Raw genomic sequence first — 21,731 nt, forward strand, 5'->3', positions numbered from 1 at the left:
ACAGAACACTTTGGGGACATAAAGACATTGACAAAAAACAATTGTGCAAAAAGATGCAGAGTCCTCTAGCACTTAGAGCAGTTCGAACGACTAATATTGCAATAGTCCGGTGCAATGACCATTGTGCAAAGGGCGCTGAGACTTCAAGGAGTGTATGCGGTTTAAAGTGACGAGTAGTGCGATCATCTGGGACAATGTCGGTTGTGCAAATGTTACAGATACTCCTCAATCAGTGTGCAAATGGAGCAGATGCTACTCTGGCATGAGTGGCCAGTATATGCAAATAGTGCAGCATGGCGAGACAACTACAGTGAGTGCACAAGTAATAAATAATTGGCCCCACAGAAATGTGACAACGAACTCAAGTCAAAAAATTGCCAGCTTGTTGTAATGGAATTATAGGTTAGGTGTTTAAGAAGTTGATCGCAAGAGGGAAGAAGCTGTTGGAATGTCTACTAGTTCTAGTTTGCGTTGATCGGTAGCGCCTACCTGAGGGAAGGAGCTGGAAGAGCTGGTGACCGGGGTGCAGACGGTCCGAGAGGATTTTGCACGCCCTTGTCTTAGTTCTGGCAGCGTGCAAGTCCTCAATGGTGGGTAGGGGGGTACCGACAATCCTTTCAGCAGTTTTGATTGTCCGTTGCAGTCGGAGTTTGTCCTTTTTTGTAGCAGCACCAAACCAGACTGTGATGGAAGAACATAGGACCGATTCGATGACCGCTGTGTAGAACTGTCTCAGCAGCTCCGGTGGCAGGCCGTGCTTTCTCAGAAGCCGCAGGAAGTACATCCTCTGCTGGGCCTTTTTGAGGACGGAGTTGATGTTGTTCGCCCACTTCAGGTCCTGAGAGATTGTAATTCCCAGGAACTTGAAGGTCTCGACGGTTGACACAAGGCAGCTGGACAACGTGAGGGGCAGCTGTGGCAAAGGATGCCTCCTGAAGTCCACGATCATCTCTACAGTCTTGAGCGTGTTCAGCTCCAGGTTGTGTCGGCCGCACCACAGCTCCAGCCGCTCCGCTTCCTGTCGATATGCAGACTCGTCACCGTCCTTGATGAGGCCGATGACAGTGGTGTCATCTGCAAACTTCAGGAGCTTGACAGTCGGGTTCGCTGAGGTGCAGTCGTTCGTGTAGAGAGAGAAGAGCAGCGGAGAGAGGACACAACCTTGGGGCGCCCCAGTGCTGATGCTGCATGTGGATGAGGTGGCCTCCCCCAGCCTGACCTGATGTGTCCTGCCCGTCAGAAAGCTGTAAATCCACTGGCAGATGGCAGGTGAGACGCTGAGCTGGAGAAGGCCTCACCTGTGTGGAGTTTGCTTGTTTTCCTCGTGGCTGTGTGGGTTTTCACCGGGTACTCCGGTTTCCTCCCACATCCCAAAAGCATGCATGGATGGTCAATTGAAAACTCTAAATTGCCCGTAGGTGTGAATGGTGAGTGCGAATGGTTGTTTGTTTGTATATGCCCTGTGATTGGCTGGCAACCAGTTCAGGTCGTACACCCGGCCTCTCACCCGAAGATAGCTGGGATAGGCTCCAGCACGCCCGCATCCCTAGTGAGGATAAGCGGTACGGAAAATGGATGGATGAAATTTTGGAAAACTTTGCTTATTCTAGAAAACTTTAGGGAGTTATTATTTATTTAAGTTTTCATTGAACATGCTGCTGTTTGTTGTAATTTTAAAACAAAGATGTCTATTGTCCAAGATACAAAAAAAAACAACAACAAAAAAACAACATTTTGCAAATCTAAAAAGCTGTTTCATAAACATGCTAAAAGACTTTCAAACAAAGTTTAGTGTTGAAGGTTGTATTATTCCAAATTTGGAGGCCAATATTTTCCCTTTTACAGCAAATGAACATCAGCTCCAAATCGGTATCGGCCTCCTTGACTACTAACAATTGGTATAGACTCTGAAAAAAACTATATCGGTTTACCTCTCCACACAAGTACAAAGAATCATTTGGGGATGTAAATTGACCAGGAGTGCGACAATCCCGATATAACGACAATTGTGATAATGATGCAGAGAATCTCAAGCAATTTAAAGTCTCCAGTCGTGTGGTAAAAGCGATCAACAAACTGTTATGCAAATAAAGCAGAGTGATGAAGCGAAGAAGAGCTTCAGGACGCAACGGACATAACAGACACATAAATCCTCAATCTCAAGACAAACCAAACCGAAGCCCCAGAAAGAAGAAACAGAGCCGAAGTGTTGGATCCTTACAGTATATTAGCTCTTTTATTAGCACGCTGGACGAGCTCATTTTCCTTGTGTTTATAAAAATTTTATTTTTTCCTGATCTTGGAACTGATATGGTGTTCACTTGTGCTTAGTTTTCACAGTGTTGGGTGACTGCACAAGGTGTCTGACGATACCAATATGCAGATGAAGTGCAGCACCTGCCTGAAAAACAAACAGTGAACCATTCTCGGTGACTTGTTACTTGACTGCAAACAGCAGCCAGTGATGTTGTACGGTGTGCTGGATCCTAGAATGATTTCATGTCATCATGACTAACTCTGTAACGATGTTATCAAACGGGGTGGGGCATCTGTCAACACCACTGCATCCAGCATGTTCTTGTGTTTAACCGTAATGAGTCAAATGAGCCGTAATGTACCTTTCCTTCCGCACGGATGACACATAAGCACACTCGGCCCGGCCTGATTGAGTCATGACAGAAGTGAAACACAGCGCCCGCTTTCATGGTAAATAAAAGAAAAGTGAAAAAGAACAGTGGTCTGAAACAATCCTGCTCATACATACTGTATTTTATGTACAAAGAGAAGAAATGATGATATCAAAATACACAAGACTTGAATTTGAGCTTGACTCGTCAAAATAACCTTCATAACTGCCAACATATAATGAATATTAACAGTTTCTTTGCATGCTAAATGCATACCAGGTGTATGTAATTCAACAACACATTCAACACATATATATATATATATATATATATATATATATATTACACAACAAATTATTATCAAGGTTATCCAGACGTTAAGAAAATGCTACACAATGATAATTTTAGCAGTTTATTTCCCACTGTACGTAAATCGCTTCACCGTTTTTTCCTCTTCCCTTTCAAACCGCTAATATAGCTATTTAATTCAAATGGAATATACATATGAATACATGCAATAACGAATTGTGAGTGTGCAGTTGCACACATGCAAACACTTTTACAGCCAACCTCTAGTTTCTCATATCATCACCAATTACACATCAATTCACATCAACCTGCAATACTTGAAGTCGAAAGCCTGAGTCTTTGCTAAACTAGCTTCTAGAATGTCTTTTATATTCTTTGTATAAGTGGAGGGAGACTAGCAAATTAGGAATTCCACTGCTCAGTGTTACCGTTGTGTTTATACTGTGCATATGACAATAAAATTTAGAATTTCGCAACAAACAAACAATTTGCTTCACACAGGAGGAAGAGGAGGAAGAAGGGGGGCGGGGGGTGACAGGGGAGAAGGGGGCGGGCTCTTGTGAGTCACTTCCTGAATAGTAAAAAGAAAAAAAAAGAAAAAAAAAGGGAGCCGGCAACTTTTGTCCAGCACACACTCGCAGAAAGTTTTTTTTTTTTTTTTTTTTTTTTTCTCTTGCAACACCAGCAGCAGGCGGCGGGCGATACCGGACCGGAGCGTCCTCCACACCGAAGCCCGCCCCGCAGTGCTCGACTGACGGCTACGTGACACCCGGGCGGCACGCTGTCAGCTCCCGCTTCATACCTGGTAGGAAAGTTCGATTTTTACTTGTGTTTCTTCGTGGTTCACGTGTAACACACTTATTGTTAATAGTACATGCATATAATAAGTAAACTTCATTCAAACTAGACTTCCCCAATGGAGGTGACCTTAAAGGCACAATATTATGGTAATTATCCTCATGATTTATTGTGTTGGTTTTAGTTGTTGTGGCATGATTGCAAAGTTATCGATCTATGACTGTGATTGATTTTATTTTATTTTTTTTCCACACCCGCAGAAATCATGTACTGTATCTCCAACTGTTGTGACTTATTTCCTGTTTTATAAAAAAAAAAAAGAAGGTTGGGGAAAAAAAACTAAAGATGCCGGGAGTTAATTTGACAAAAAAAATACATTCATTTAATATTATAAATATTATTAAAAATAATATGCATATAGACATTATTAAAGATACTGAGAATGTTAAGATAAAAAACGTGGAGCGTTATTTCTTATTACTACAGGAACGTTTTCTAATTTAAGAAAACAAAATACATTATAAAGTCCTTCATTCCTTTTCTTTGAAACATGAATGTTTTTCCGCCCTTTTTTTATTTAAAAAATATTTTTGGGTGGTAAAGAAACTCCCTCCTCTCTTTTGAGAGAAGAAAAATAATGTCATTTTTAAAAAAAAATAAAAGATGTTTTGGGGCTAAAATAAAAACATGTTCTCTTATTTCCTTTTCTTTTTTTATATATATATATTTTATAGATTTTTTTGGATTAAATATTGTTACCTTTTATATTTATATTATATATTTTGAAACAGTTTTTAGACCCATTTTTTCATTCCATGTTATAAAAAAAACCTCAAAATATTTTTTTTCAACTTAAAGATTGTTGGTTTTTTTTTCCATTATTGTTTTCTAAAATCACAGAAAATGTTCAGCCTGAAAAATTACAAGATTATGTGAAAGATTATGTCCTGGATATACTGTATGAAGCATTGACAATAAAAATCCTTGAATTATTGAATCCTTGAATTTTTTTGTTTTGTTTTTCACTTTTACAAAACATTTTTACAATTAAAATAATGTTTTTAATCCATTTTATCCAAAATATGAAAACTTCTGATCAAAAGGGAAAAAAAGCTTGGAGAAATTTGGAGATACTGTACATGCTTTTCATTCGACAACCACTTGGTATTATTGTTTCCTTCCTCATGGTAACATTTGGCTCAATAAACGCAGGCACAGGCACGCCAAGGCTTGGTAATGTGTCAGAGCTTAGTCAAATTTGCACTGGCTCATCAGGAACAAAAAAAACACTTCCTGTGAAGAGTGCAGGGGACATCTTCTCAGCCTTGGTGTTTTCTTTTTCTTAATAATTCTTTATTTTCTGCTATTATGTCTCAATGTTTGTGCACGTACAATACAAAACTCCTCATAGCGCGACACACGTTAGTGTGACACGAGCTACCGGGCAGGCGTGCAGGAGAAGGCCCTTGGGCTGAACTACTTTCATCCTGAGGCAGGAAGTGGGATATGGCATAATGCAATCACTGAATTAAATGTTCAAACTGGAGATAATGTTTCAGTGGCTTTCACCTTATTTTTGTATTTTTTTTTAAATCCAGTAATTAAAAAAAAAAAAATCCAATACATTGCTAAATTGCTAAAAACCACTGAATTCCTTGCTTCGATTTCCAACGTCCTATCTTGGTTAAGCGCTGACCCCCCAAAAATTACGGAGTAGGCTGTACATAAGTTACACACATAGGATGTCATTGTCTGTCCTGTCCCTTTATGTGAAAGCGGTCTGTGGCACCAAAAAGGTTGGTGAAACACTACATAAGGGCTAGCTAGAAGGGGGTGAACAAATCCAGATTTTATTTTGTGGTCAACGCACGACACTAAGGTGATGATAGTAGAGTTGACGATTAATCAATGACATCATTGATATTCTTTTTCAGTTGTCAAGTTGCTGCGCGCTGCTTTCGCCTCCAAATAAGCTCGATCATGCGCTCATTTTTCCCGCCTGTCCTCAGTTGCTCTGGCCTCACCCACCGACTCATTTGTCCTATCACATTCAGATACCTTCATGGCTTCAAAGAGAGTCGGAACTTGTAAAACACTAACAACTTCAAATTCAACTTCAGTTCTCAGGACCTCTTCATGCTCTCTGTTCCAAAAGCTCGGACAGACATTGGGAGAAGGGGTTTTGGATACTCTGCACCCTCAACCTGGAATCTGTTACAGAATGACTTAAAGATCAAGGAACTGGTGTCCTTAAATGTTTTTAAATATATAATGAAAGAATTGGAAGCAGTTTCTATAGAATGTCGATGTTTTAGCTCATCTGCTTGAACAATTGATTGATATGATATGATTCATTGATGGTTGAATCCAAATTGTTGAGCTTTATAAACTGTACTTTGTCTTTCCTTGTATGTCTGTAACTTGTCTTGGCCTCTTGAAAAAGAGATCTTTAATGTCAACGAGAGCAGCCTGGTTAAATAAAGGTTAAATAAATAAAAAATAAAATAACACAATTGCAGGGTCTGTATTCGCTACTGTATATAATCTACCAGTCGACTAGTCATTTCAACCCCTACTAGCTATTAGTGCTAGCTGCTTATGACATCGAAATAACGTATAACAGTTTGGGTGTTGTGAGCTTGCTGTTTGTTGTTATGAAGAAAAGAAAGCGCACATTTTAAGAACTTTGAGTGCTTTTTAACCACTCTGGACTGCCGGCCTTGCTGCCAAAAGCCTGTCATTCTGTCCCCGTTTTAGCATCTTGGAAGCTTTGTAATGTGTTTTTCTGTCTCCTCTTCCTCTGCTGCTCATATTCTTTCAGCGTTTTCCAAGGGTCAGCCCCGCATGGTGGCTGGAAGCGAGCCAGACACTGAATAGCTGGCAGGCGGCCGGGTCATGGGTTGGCATCATTTGAAAGCAGCCCTCAAAAGACAAAAGGCCGTCAAGTGGTTGCAGGTGGTTATAAAGTGGGAGTTGAAATTGGTCTTTATTGACTCCATAAGGCGAAAAACTTTAGTGTTGGCCATCATGGATGGCGTGGATTCAACAATGGAGTTCCCACAACTGAATATTCAACGAAGGAGATGACATGAATGACTACCATGAAGTACATGTTACATAAAACATCTGTTTCAACTACATCCACACTTGCAGATCTACAGCAGTGTGACCAAGTGGGTGTGTTTGCATTTGTAGTTGAGACTTCAACTGTTAGTGGCAATGTGGGGGATGTTTATTGAAGAGGCTGCGCGATGCAGTATTTGCCATAACCCATTCACCTAACCATCATCCCCAACGACTTTTCCTGCTTCTGACCCCAGAACCTAAACCTATCCATAACCTAAGACCTAGCCATAACCCTCAACTCTATTCCTAAATCTATCCCTCATGCTAACCGTAACCTCTAATAACAATTATATCCCTAACCCCTAATACCAATTATATCCCTATCCCCATCAGTAACCCCGAAACGTCTAAACCTAACCCTTATCCCCATCCCTGACCCTTTATTTCTGTCCCCCAACCCTTAACCCTAACCTAACTTTTTCTCAACCGCTGACCACTAAACCAAACCCAGAACTATCCATAACCCTGAACATTATCCCCAACATTTAACCATGACTGCTAAAACTAAGCACTCACTATCCCTAACCCTAATGTTACTCTAATCACTAAACTCTACAACTAACCCGTAACTCTATCGCTATCCATAACCACGCCACCTAACCATAACCTTATCCCTATTCCCAACTCCTAAAACTATCCCCCAACCCTATCTCTAGCCCTGTCCCGTACCCCTAAACCTAACCCTCTTCCCTAAACCTAAACCCAACCCTAACTCCTAACTATATCCGTATCCCTAACGCGGTTATGTTCATGAAAAAAAATCATTACTTGTCAGCTACTTCCATTTGATTACATGCCTTGCTACGCCTTGTACTAAGCCTAAGAATCTAGGCTCAAGGCGACTTTATTTTATGTCAGGAATCACTGATTCTAGTGCAGATTCTTTTCCACCTTTTCTTCGGTTGTGTGCGGGGGCTCGTGGCTGGCGGCAGGAGTGCGTCTGCATTCCCTGCAAGTGGGGGAAGTGACCTCAGGCTTCCTGTGTGGGTGAGCATGGCCAGGTGCTGTGGGGTGTTACCACAAGGGCGCGAGACTTCCTTTGTGGAAGCTCTTGTTGGTAAACGTAACATGATCCGTCCAGCCGGGGCGCCCCCGTGGGAGGTAAAACACCCCCTGACCCGCTCGACAATCCTCTCATCCTTTCCAGCACTCGCTTCGGAGTTAAAAGGAGCATAAGCGTTATATAGTTTACAAAGTCATTGACTGCGCTTGTGTTGTAATTAGGTTTCTCATGGGATGTAATTACAGGCCTTTACCTAGCACTTATCTGCTCATTTTAAAAGAAACGCTGTTTTTGCTGGAAATGACAAATTATGGGAACTGTAGGGTATATCATAATTACAGACACTTGTTTAATATGGGCAGATTTTATGTTTATTTAAGAAGAAAGATACTTTGCACACCTCTTAAAGCTAGCTTTTTTTCCCATTTTGATGTACTGTGTGAAAGGTACTGACATTGCATTGAAAGGTACTGACATTGAAGTTGACCTGGCAATTTCCGACTTCGGTGGTAGTGTCACACTGCCATCAAGTCCAGTTTTTCCCTGACAGCATTCTGTCTTGCAATTCTATGTGAAAGTTACTGACATGGATTGGGCCACCTAAGGCGACATGGAAATCTGGCTTTTGAGGTACTAACAGTGGAGCCTTTCACAGATCCCGTTGAAGCCAGCTTTTTGGCATTCATTTTTGTACTACGCCGCTGTTGTGTGTGTAAGGTACCAACAGTTTTCTGGCTTGTGGAAGTGGTATGAGAGGTGTTTCTGACGCTTCTTTCGCACTGTCCCTCAAAGCCAGCTATTTCCCACTACACCATTCTGTGTAACAGGTACCGACATGGAATGAGGGAACCAAAGCAACCCGGAAATTTCACGGTTTTGGAGGTGGTATCAGAGCTGTAACAGAAGACCCTTTCACGGTTCCTGTCAAAGCTACCTTTTTCGTTTTTATTACCACCATGCTGCAATTGTTTTGTAATTTTCAAATTTAAAATTTTCAAAGTCGCATGGAATTGGGGCACAAAGGCGATCTGACAATTTCCCCAGTGTCAGAGGTGTAACAGAAGACCCTTTCATGCTGCCCACCAAAGCCACTTTTTCCCCAATTTGCTGTTCTGTAAAAGGTACTGAAATGGAATGGGAGGACTAAATGGGGTTTTGGAGGTAGTCTCAGAGATTTAAAAGAAACCCCTTTCATACACGTCAAAAGGTGGCATTTTTCCACTGATTATATTCTGTGTGCAAGGAATGAGAGAAAACAACAATCCAGCAAATGTTTTGGCTTTGGAGGTTATCGGAGCCTGTTTGTGTGAAGGTACTGTCACTGTGTACCGACACAGAATGAGAGTACTAAGGGCACTCTGCAATGTCCCAGCTTTCGAGATTGTCTCAGAACTGTAATGAAAGCCCTTTTACATGCCTGTCAATGGTGTGTGTGCGTGCGTACGCGTGTGTGTGTGTGTGTGTGTGTGCGTATGTGTGTGTGGGTTTGCGCGTGCACACGTGTGGTTGGATGTGTGGGTGCGTGCCTGTGGGACTTTCGTGGGTTCCCAGTCAGCAGACGACCAGCCATGAACAGCCTCACCACTGCTTGATGCAGCTACTGTAAATGATAAAAAATAAACAATTAGCATAAAAATGAAACATATTATAGCTGCAGTGTGGAGAAAAATATATTTTTTCCAGCTTTCTTGCCAACAGGTGTGGATGTCCATCTGCTGCTGCATGCACCAACTGTAATTTGTAGAAATATGTACAATTAACATAACATATTTATGATGTTGCTACAGTGCGATGAGGAAAGATAAAATAAATTATACATTACACACGTCTGAAAATTTTATGTTTGCACTACTGTCTATAAATAAAAGAAGGACAATAAAAAAATCTATTCAATTACTCTAGCTATAGATGCTCCATGTTTTTCGTCTACAGGATGCATGATTTGTAAACGTGTAGTATCGTAGGACAAACTGTCATGGTTACTTGTGCATGTTGCATGATAAAAATGGTAAAAGGAGTAATCGCTCAGGCTATGAACGTAAGCAAGTCCTTACCTCTTCCGTGACTTTCTGTGGGCTCTGGGGATGACGCCCTGCTGCTCCCAGATAAGGATGAATCCCGATCAGGATGTCTGTAATCAGAGTCCGAATATCCGTTGGCAGACCACGTTTCGGGGGAAGTGGACTGTGATATGGCCACAATCTCATAATTTATTTATTTATTTTTAACACAGAATACGTATTAACACGTCTTTGGCACTAAATAGATGGATTTGTGAAAACGTATGAATACGTCTCTTCAAAACCATCTTTTTTCAATGTCGCTGGTCTGTGTGAAAGCCACAGGTGGGTCTACTTGTTCAGTTCTGATGTGTCAATTTTAAGAAAACTGCATGTGAATGTAGCTCATTCCTTGCTTCAGTTTGTCACCATGAATACTGTCAGTAAATTGGCGCACGTGCAAGACACTTAATTAATGGCTTACATTTAATCAGTGTTTCCCCATCAGTTGTCTCACATAAAACAGATGTTTGGATGCGGGAATCGTCTGTTGATTCACTGTGTTGTCGATGAGTCAGCTGTGACTGTTTTCTCTGCAGCTTGGCCTGAAGGAAGGAGGGAATTTTTGCCACTTCTACGCAGCCCCTTCAAGCCAGGATTTATCAATCCTTTTTCTGGGTCACAATATAAAGGGGCGGCAGGGTGGAGACTGGTTAGAGCGTCTGCCTTACAGTTCTGAGGAGCGTGGTTCAATTCCCGGTCCTGCCTGTGTGGAGTTTGCATGTTCTCCCCGTGCCTGCGTAGGTTTTCTCCGGGCACTCCGGTTTCCTCCCACATCCCAAAAACATGCATGGTAGGTTAATTGACGACTCTAAATTGCGCATAGGTGTGAATGTGAGTGCAAATGGTTGTTTGTTTATATGTGCCCTGTGATTGGCTGGCAACCAGCCCGCCTCCTGCCCGATGATAGCTGGGATAGGCTCCAGCACGCCCGCAACCCTGGTGAGGAGAAGCGGCTCAGACAATGGATGGATGGATGGACAATATAAAGGGAAGCCTTTTTCATACTGCCCGTCAAGGCCAGATTTTCCAGTGATGCTCTTCTGTGTGAAAGGTACCGACACGGAATGGGTGGACACCAAGACAACCTGGAAATTTCCCCAGCTTCAGAGAGCTGAGGGAAAAAAGAGAACCAGGTGTATAAGGGGGACCGGAGGGTGTTTCAACTCAAGGGGTCAACACTTCTAAGCCTCCCTGGAAAGGTCTATTCAGGAGTTCAGGAGAGGATGGTCCGCCGGGAAGTGGAATCACAGGAGATCGTGCCCCAAGTGGAGGACTTCAAGTATCTTGGTGTCTTGTTCACGAGTGAGGGAAGAATGGAGTGGGAGATCAACTGGTGGATTGGTGGATCGTCTGCAGTGATGTGGACTCTGTATTGGTCTGCCGTGGGAAAGAAGGAGCTGAGCCGAAAGACAAAGCTCTTTATTTGACGGTCTGTCTACATTCCCAGCCTCACCTATGGTCACGAGCTGTGGGTTGTGACCAAAAGAAAAAGATTGCGGATACAGACGGCCGAAATGATTTCACTCCGTGGGGTGTCTACACTAGAGATAGGGTGAGAATCTCAGACATCTGGAAGGGGCTCAGAGTAGAGCTCCAAAAGGTGCAAGGTGAAGTGCCTAGGGCAGCTGGTGAGGATGCCTCCTGGGAGCCTCCCTAGTGAGGTGTTCAAAGGAAAACTGGCAATGTCTCAAGCTTTGGAGACAGTTATGGCAATATATGCCCCCTCTTTGCCACATTCTGTGTGTAAAAAGCAAATATTCTTTGTGGGAAAGGGGCTAAAAAAGGTCCCTGCTCTGATTTAGCATGTGTATGTACAGAGATCTGCTTAGGTATGTCTGCAACCACAGTATAAATTATGTTATCATATGAAAACATGCTGGGATAGCTGTTACAAATAACTTGTCTTGAGGCAAGTCTACAAATAATTTGCAGTGTTTTCATACTCAACCTGTAATTTGACGCGTAATAGTCACCACGGACCGCGGCTAATGGCCTAATCATAGCACAACCTACGGCTAATGGAGGAAAAATACTGCTGGGTGCAGAGAATTCCTCGCATAAAGGAGGTCAAACGATGCAATTTTTGCCCCCCCGTCCCTGCCAGGAAACAAATTGTGCATGACATTGTTACACCACATTGTTATAACTAGTCAAAGAAAGCAACCCCCCCCCCCCGCTGGCTAATACTGGATTGAGGGGATTACGAGTTTATTGACCTTAGTTTTTCAAGGATTTTACTACCCAGTCTGCTCTGCTATTACTGTATATGACATTATTGTATGAGTCAATGCTGTTTTATTTGCATGAGCATAGGAGAGATGAAACACTAAGAAAATGTCATTCCACGATTAGTGTAGCTAAATGATCATGATAAGTATTATTTCATTTCAGCAGTTTATCAACAGCGAGCACTATTATCACGATACTGCAAAAAGAAATATGTCAGGATTCCAAATATTAGGTACAATTGCACAGTCTAATAAGAGCCAAAAGGGTATTAAAAATATTACAAAAATACTATATATCTAAACATACAACAACAACAAAACTACATAAAACAGAGATAAAGAAAATAAGGAATCAGATTGAGGAAAAAAAATACAAAATGATTGGATTAAAAATGAAATATATTCAAAAATATAAAAAAAAGTGAAAAATGTGAAAAATAAGAACATAAAATACAAGAACTACATATAGAAAATAAAGAATAGTAAGAAAGAAATATTACATGAAAAACTGAAAAGTTAAGAATAAGAATAAGAATAAAACAAATGTGAAACAAAAAAACTGCGATCGGCTGGCGTCCAGTTCAGGGTGGACCCCACCTCTCGCCCAAAGATAGCTGGGATAGGCTCCTACACGCCTGCGACCCTAGCGAGGATAAGCGCTAATAATTCAAAATATTGGAGAACTTACAAAATATTAGACTAAAAATAAAATGCAGAAATTTATTAAATGTGGAAAATATTACAATTAAATATAGAAATAGACAAAAAATACAATCTACTGAATTAATGCATTAGAATATACACAAATATTAGAAAAGAAACATGGAAAATACTAAATATGTATAAGGAAAAAATGTTGCACAAAAAGTAGAAAATGCTAGAAAAAATTTTGACCATTGAAAAAAATTAAACAAATCCTAGACAAAAAAAATAATCACTAAAATATCACAATATCACTGCGTCTTCTTTCTCTTTTGATTTGCTGTTGCAGGACAGTCAAAATGCGAGAAGTCAAAAGACACTACTACTAAGCTTAGAGATCCTAAATACCAATGGTCATTGCACCGGACTATTGCAATATTAGTCTTTCGAACTGCTCTAAGTGCTAGAGGACTCTGCAACTTTTTGAACAATTGTCAAAAAAACAAAAAAAGAAATGTACCGGCATTACCAGATAACTAGCAACCCTTTATTGCTCAGTGACTGTTTTTTGTCAATGTCTTTATGTCCCAAAAGTGTTGTCTGTCAATTGACTGTCTGTTGTCGTACGAGAGCGGCTCCAACTCCCGGTGACAAATTCCTTGTATGTTTTTTGGGCATACTTGGCAAATAAAGATGATTCTGATATGGCAGTCATGATGAGAGGTGCAACAATAAATAAATTAATCAACAATTCATCCATTATCAAATTAATCGACTAGTGTTTTGATAATCAGTAATTGTTTTCGAGACCTTGTTTAACTTCTTCCAAATCCTCAGAATGTCAGCCTCTCAGTAAATTTCTGTAGTCCTTCATGAAACCCAAAAGATTATTTTTGTGTTTAATCAGAATAAGTCATTTGAACATACCTGCTTTTACTTTGGGAAAAAATGATCAACATTTTTGCTTATTTTCTGACATTTTATGGACCAAGCCAGTAACTGAATCATCCATGCATCCATCCATTTCCCGTACCGCTTTATCTTCACAAGGGTCGCGGGCGTGTTTTAGCCTATCCCAGCCATCTTCGGGCGAGAGGCGGGGTACACCCTGAACTGGTCGCCAGCCAATCGCAGGGCACATATAAACAAACAACCATTCACGCACACATTCACACCTACGGGCAATTTAGAGTCTTCAATCAAACCTACCATGCATATTTTTGGGTTGTGGGAGGAAACCGGAGTGCCCGGAGAAAACCCACGCAGGCACGGGGAGACCATACAAGAACTGAATCATAACCTATTTATTTTTGTGTACATTTTCTGCACTGTCAATTTGAAATAATGTCTTGTTTTTAAATATAGAGATAGAAATTAAAACCTTTTTGTAAAATCCGATTCATCGCTTAAGCAAAAAGATAATTAATAGATTATTTAAATAATCGTTAGTTGCAAACCTAGTCACGATGATAAAATTTTTTAATCTGAAGTACGGACCAACCAAATATTATCTTGGTTGACCGTAAACTGTTTCATACCGAGAGAGTAGCGTTGTCACTGTCCTTCCCCCGTGAGATGTTCTTGCCTATTTACTTAATTTTGCAATACTGGTAGAACATGTGTTATCCAGGCTTCAACTAAGGCCCATGAGTCACTTTTTAAACGTGACAAGACGGTGGGAATTTAACATAGCTTTCAGTCATCTTGTTTGTTACAAAATGCCACTGCACCCCTACTGGATGTTGCTGTTATATGGCCTTATGGTAACTTGAGTAACGAGTCGTGTTAACTGCTTACCCAAGCAACATTGAGTGTTGGCGCGCACAGCTGCAAAGGACCAGAAGTCAGACTGTGAAATCATGTGGCACTTGCGAGAATGCCGAGCAAGACGTTTCAACGTGCATCTGTGTTTTTTTTTGTTGTCAGAATTCCGTCCTTGTTGTGCAACTCTTGCCTAACCGGGAAATCATTAAGCCGCCAGAAATACTGCAGATAAGGAAACACAGGGTATAACTAAAGGAAACCCTTTAAAAAATGTATTAGATGAACGTTTGAAAAATTTTGGAAAAATATAAAAATATTAGCCCCTCCTTGACCTGTCACCTTTTCGTGGTGAAGGGGTTTGTGTGTGCAAATTATCCGAGGCGCTAAGTTGTCTGGGTTTTATGCCTGTGGCAGGGTCACCCATGGCAAACAGGTCGTAGGTGCAGGACCAGACAAAGCATGGCTCAAAGACCCCTTATGATGAGAAAAATATGTGGCTAATGTTTTACCTCGGCCGGACGTGAGTCACATGGGCCCCCTCTGGAGCCAGGCCTGGAGGTGGGGCTCGATGGCGAACGCCTGGTGGCTGGGTCAGCACCCATGGGGCCCGGCCGGGCACAGCCCAAAGAGGCAACGTAGGTCTCCCTTCCCATGGACCCACCACCTGTGGGAAGGGTCAAGGGGGTCGGGTGCGGTGTGAGCTGGGCACAGCCGAAGGCGAGGACCTTGCTGGTCAGATTCCCGGCTACAGAAACCAACTGTAGCGATGTGGAACGCTAGAGCTGGTGTGCAAGGTTGAGAAATTCTAAATAGATATAGTCGGGCTCGCCTCACCACAGAGCTTGGGCTCCGGTACCAGTCTTCTTGAGAGTGGGTTGGAGTCTTTTCCTCTCTGGACTTGCCCACCATGTGAGGTGCTGAGGACATGTGGGCACATATTGCCCCCTGGCTCGGAGCCTGTACGTTGGGGTTACCCCAGTGGGCAAGAGGTTAGCCTCCGTCCGCCTTCGAGTGGGAGTACGTGTCCTGGCTGTTGCTGGTGCCTCGACACCAAACAGCATCTCAGAGTATAATAATAATTCATTCATTCATTCATCTACCGTTCCGCTTATCCTCACTAGGGTCGCGGGCGTGCTGGAGCCTATCCCATCAATCTTCGGGCAAGTGGCGGGGTAGACCATGAAGTGGTCGCCAGCCAATCGCAGGGCACACAGAAACAAACAACCATTCGCACTCACATTCACACCTATGGGCAATTTAGAGTATTCAATTAACCTACCCTGCATGTCTTTGGGATGTGGGAGGAAACCGGAGTACCCGGAGAAAACCCATGCAGGCACGGGGAGAACATGCAAACTCCACACAGGCGGGGACGGGATTTGAACCCCGGTCTCCAGAATTGTGAGGCAAATGTGCTAACCAGTCGTGCACCGTGCCGCCTATAATAATAATAATAATAAATGAAAATAGAACAATTTGAAAAATATTGGAAAAATAAAGATTGGAACAATTAGAAAAAAACAATTTTGGGGAAAATATCTGATGGAAATGGAAAATATGAAAAATATGGAAAAATAGATAATGTTGAAAAAAAAGAGGAATTAGAAAAATATAGAAAAATGGTACAAAATTAGACAAAATATTTTGGGGGAAAAAACATTACTGGACCTATTAGAAACACACACATTTTATAAAAAATTAAGATGTTTGAAAAATCCCGGCCTCGCCTGTGCGGAGTTTGCATGTTCCCCCTGTGCCTGCGCAGGTTTTCTCCGGGAACTCCCGTTTCCTCCCACATCCCAAAAACATATGTGGTAGGTTGATTGAAGACTCTAAATTGCCCATAGGTGTGAATATGAGTGTGAATGGTTGTTTGTTTATATGTGCCCTGCGATTGACTGTAGATCAGTTCAGGGTGTACCCCGCCTCTCGCCCGAAAATAGCTGGGATAGGCTCCAGCATACCAGCGACCCTAGTGAGGATAAGCGGTACAGAAAATGGATGGATGAAAATGTTTAAAAATAAACAAATATTTTTAAAAAAATACAAAAATATTAGGTTGATTCCCTGAGATATGTGATGTTTGCTGGAGCATGAGTGTTCCTCTCAGTGACAGCACAATAGCAGCTCGGCATGATGAAACTAGAACCAGAATGTGACTTCTAAACCAGAAGTGTTCTCGCCGCATCCCTTCCAGGGCCGCCGCACTTTCAGTCAAGTATTTACAAGCTCTTGGTTTTGTGCTCTCACTTTTTGTTTGAGATACGGTACGCGGTGAGGGGCATGCTTTGACAAGCTCTGTGCGGCACGCCGAGATGCGCATTTAAGTTGCTCGCTTGGTTGTAAATCGGGCACACACCATGGTTCTCGCACTTCTATCCGTCTCCCCCACCTTCATGCGATCTTGGTCTTAGCCTCCATAAATGGCAGAAATTGTCCTTGGCGTGGCTATAAAAGGACTTTAGTTCCTCTACTAGTGGATGCTTTTCAGATTTACGACAGGGACAAGCTAAACAGGGATTTTCTTGGCTTCACTGAGGGCGCTAATAGGGGAGAATGAAGGGATGACTTTCAGAGAGGAGTGGCCCGGGCACATGGTTGTTGCCCGCAGGGGCGTCTGTCATCACCGTGTCAGGGGGAAAAAATAAGCTTAATAGTTGTCAAATGCAAGTCCTGCACCATGGAGTTTACTCAGCGCGTACCATCTCTTCACACTGGAGAGGTTTCAACAACTTAGCACACTTGAGGCGAAGAAGGTCTTGAACTGAGCTAGGGATCCTTATTTCCAGCACTTGTATCTGCTACCAGAGGTGGCAAAAGTACTCTGTTCTTAAGTAGAAGTACAGATACGTCAAATGCAAGTCCTGCACCATGGAGTTTGCATGAGCAACCAAGTTTCAACCAACTTTTTTTCATTCACAAACCTCTTGTAAGTGGGTTACATGGAATACGTGTAAGCTCAGTATGAATTGCAGGTTGTGAACACACCATGTCAAACAGTGCCGTATTTCACCGTAACCATCTGCCCGAGCTTTGTGTCGCACTTCACATAGTATGGTGTAGCTTTTTTTCATGTGTGTCGGTTGGGGGGAGGAGGAAAAGTTCCTGGAATTTCTGCAGACTAAGTGAAATCTTTGAATAATGGAGAAGGCGGCGCTCGCTGAGTAAACGACGCAGGAGGAGGCTTGCTCGCTTAGCAGCTGTCACCACATTTCTTGAAAGTAATCACTCGTAGATTGTATTTCGCAGGCCGGCCGGTGGACCGCAAACCGCTCGTTGCTAAATTCTGTTTGTCAAAGCCACAAAGTCACAGATGCGCAAACACTGGAACGCTTGATGAGCTGCATTATGAAAGGAGTGAAAGTCAATCACCACAGCTCCTTTCACACTGCCCATCAGAGCTGAAAATATTTTTTCTTTGAGGTGTCTAGTTTTGCAATAAAATGACTTCAAAGACCTCTTTGAAATCTTTTTCAATAAAAGATTTCCCCCCAAATTTATATTAACTAAAATATCCCTAAATACAAGTTATTAGGGTGGCACGGTGGCCGACTGGTTAGAGCGTCAGCCTCACAGTTCTGAGGACCGGGGTTCAATCCCCGGCCCCACCTGTGTGGAGTTTGCATGTTCTCCCCGTGCCTGCGTGGGTTTTCTCCGGGCACTCCGGTTTCCTCCCACATCCCAAAAACATGCATTAATTGGAGACTCTAAATTGCCCGTAGGCATGACTGTGAGTGCGAATGGTTGTTTGTTTCTATGTGCCCTGCGATTGGCTGGCAACCAGTTCAGGGTGTACCTCGCCTCCTGCCCGATGACAGCTGGGATAGGCTCCAGCACGCCCGGGACCCTAGTGAGGAGAAGCGGCTCAGAAAATGAATGGATGGATGGACAAGTTATTAGCTTTCATCCTAGAGACCATGAATAAATGAAAATACATTTTTTTTTGCTTAATTCACAAAAAAATGGAAATGCGCAAAGATGCAGCGGCTGTGTGAAAGTGCACTTGTCCTGTTCTGGCAAGCTTGTATGAAAGGAAGAGCCAAACTAGTCCTAAATTTATTTTTATGACTCTGATGTGCCAATTGGTGAGAAAAGCAGTGTGAAGGGGGCTACCTAACATAAGGGCTGCAGCTATCGAATATTTTTAGAATCAATTATTGTATTATTCTTCATGTATAAGGTACTGATGTAGAGAGGGAGAGCTAGCAGAAAGCTCGAAACCTGGTTGTGAAGTTTCAACACCCAAGACTAATTTCTCCCGACCTTCCCCCACCAGACGCTGACATTGACATAACCTTGCATCTAATTATCTGAATGTGGGAAGTCGTACCGGTTATCTGAACGCAGCCACAGACATTTCAGGTCTTACTGTTATGACTCTTGTGCTGCATTTCTTTCTTTCTTTCTTTTTAAACTAGTGTATTTAGAAACCACTCTAAATTCACTTTACAGGTTTTTTTAAATATTGTTTTTAATTAAATGTTTTTTTTTTTTCTTTTTTTTAAGAGATTCAGTAATCAATTTGAAGCTTTTGTGTGCAGGAGTCCAAATGAATTGGTCTCAGTGGAATCATGTGATGGCAACACACTCCCATTCTGACTGGCAACTTGATAGAGTGAATACCTTTTGGGTAGTGGGCCAGAACACCAACAGAGACGAAGATAGGTCAATACAGTACAGATGTAACACATTTCTGCAGTAGAAGGAGAAGAAACCAAACTGGAAACAAGTGGCAAATCTTTTAGCCACATTCTTGTTGTTATCTTATTGCAAGAGTCTTTAGTTAAATGTTTGGTTTGTGGGTTTTTCTTAAACAATGGTGTGCAAAAGAAAAACATTGTGATCCGCATTCCTCTCAAAGGTCTGGCAAACATCACGAAATTTTTTTCACCTCCATGTCTTTGCTTCAGACGTTAGCAATTCTGGCTCCAGCCCCCCACCCCCGCTTTAATTGGCCAAAACATCCCAGCTTTGGGGGAAAAAAAAATAAAAAATCACTTCCAACGCAGGCCGTGGAAATGAGATCAATGAGTAAAATAAGGGCCAGACGATGAGCAAAGCAAAGAGAGAGAGGGTCTATGACACAAGCGCCATGACTTCACTGTGGAAGTATTCAACCCCCCCTCCTCCCAACCAACGTCAGCCGCCCCACATCCTTTTTGCATGGTGAGTGGAAACAGTTTAGGGTTTAATTACCGCTGCTGAAAGAATGGAGGCCAAGTACCCGAATTGACAAGTCATGCATGATGATAATCAATGACTGCGGGTTGATTGGTCAGGGGGAGTGTTAACCAAAGTGTTTCTTTTGAACCTTCTTGTGCAACAGGATCGTACAATCCCTTGGAACCTAGAAAGCCCTTTTAGAGGAAAGAGGCGTCAGGGTCGGGACAGAGATGAGGTAAATCAGGGGTGGGCAAGGTATGGCTCGTGGGTTACATACAATCCATTCTGTTCTTTAACGCAGCCCACCGGGCATTTACATTATCCAAAGTCCCGTTTTTCCTTCAGTTTCCTATGTTTTCCTACTCATTTATCTCATTAGATAATGTGTCAATTGATTCATTGTAAATAATAAAATAAAAATCCATCCATCCATTTTCTGTACCGCTCATCCTCACTAGGGTCGCGGGCATGCTGGAGCCTATCCCTTATCTTAGGGCGAGAGGCGGGGTACACCCTGAACTGGTCGCCATCCAATTGCAGGGCACATATAAACAAACAACCATTCGCACACACATTCACACGTACATGCAATTTAGAGTCTTCAATCAACTAAAATAAAAATGATCAGTAAAATAAACTAGTTTACATGCAGAGGACATAATTAAGTCTACACACCCCTCTTCATATGCCCGGTTTCTGTGATGTATGTTTATAAAAAAAAACAGTAAATAATTTCCAAACTTTTTCCACCATTATGTGACCTGCAACCTGTACAACGCAATTGTTTTTTTTGAAATCTTTTCAAGAGAGGGAGCAAAAATAAACTAAGATAATGTGGATGGTTGCACAAATGGGCACACCCGCTTATACCTGGGATTACAGCTGTTCAGAATTAACCAATCACATTCAAACCCATGTTGAATGGAGTCACCACACATCTGCCACTATTTAAAGCACAGGTGTAAAACTCAAGGGGGCCAGATCCGACCCACCACATAATTTTATGTGGCCCGCGAAAACAAATCATGTGCGTCTATTTCATTTTTCTTGCTAAAATATGTTCAAAAATTGCAAACTGTCTTCACTATTTATAATATTGAGAGATTGCAAGCATTTTTTATTACCCAGCCACAAAAAATAGTTTGACACCCCCAATATAAAGTGTCTCTGATTAACCCCAAATGAAGTTTAGATGTTTTGGTAAGCTTTTCTTGACATGTTTGTAGTCATATTTTACAGCACACGCCATGGTCAGCAGAAAGCTTCCATGGCACGACAGGGATCTAATTGTTCAAAAGTATCAGTTGGCTGTGGCTGTATTTTGTGCTCTTTCTGGAATGTCCTAATATGTCACAAACTGCCGCCAAAGAGCTGGTTAATAGGAGAGTAGTAATTGGTATTTTTACAGCTTGCGAAGCCGTGACATATGCATTTTTTTTTCTTCTTTTTTTTACAAATCAAATCATCTGTAAACCATTCTTAAGGCTAGTTTTAAAATGAATGTGAAATTATAGTATTTTGGGCTCATAGTTTCAACTGTGTGTGGCACGGTGGTCGACTGGTTAGAGTGTCTACCTCACAGTTCTGAGGGCCGGGGTTCAATCCCGGGCCTCGCCTGTGTGGAGTTTGCATGTTCTCCCCGTGCCTGCGTGGGTTTTCTCCAGGCACTCCGGTTTCCTCCCACATCCCAAAAACATGCATGGTGGTTGATTGAGGACTCCAAATTGCCTGTAGGTGTGAATGTGAGTGTGAATGGTTGTTTGTTTATGTGTGCCCTGCGATTGGCTGGCAACCAGTTCAGGGTGTACCCCGCCTCCTGCCCGATGATAGCTGGGATAGGCTCCAGCACTCCCGCGACCCTTGTAAGGATAAGCGACTCAGAAAATGGATGGATGGATGGATGGATAATTTCGGGTGTACAATATTTAGGGTTTAAAGTATTAATATAAGCAATTATAAACACTACTCGCAAACGTTTGCTATTATGTATAGGCACTCTCTACTGTAT

General features: G+C 42.2%; 1 protein-coding gene across 2 annotated transcripts in view; it reads left to right on the forward strand.

Annotated features, from left to right (window-relative positions):
• Nucleotides 1–3,618: 3,618 nt before the first annotated feature.
• The window catches only part of fhl3a (four and a half LIM domains 3a), a 53,375-nt gene continuing 35,262 nt past the window's right edge, over nt 3,619–21,731 (forward strand). For both annotated transcript variants that reach the window (XM_061674643.1, XM_061674644.1), the window contains exon 1: nt 3,619–3,741. The gene's annotated coding sequence lies outside the window, so the exon portion shown is untranslated. The remainder of the gene's footprint in view (nt 3,742–21,731) is intronic.

Source organism: Phycodurus eques, chromosome 4 (assembly GCF_024500275.1).
Source record: "Phycodurus eques isolate BA_2022a chromosome 4, UOR_Pequ_1.1, whole genome shotgun sequence".
Lineage (NCBI taxonomy): Eukaryota > Metazoa > Chordata > Actinopteri > Syngnathiformes > Syngnathidae > Phycodurus > Phycodurus eques.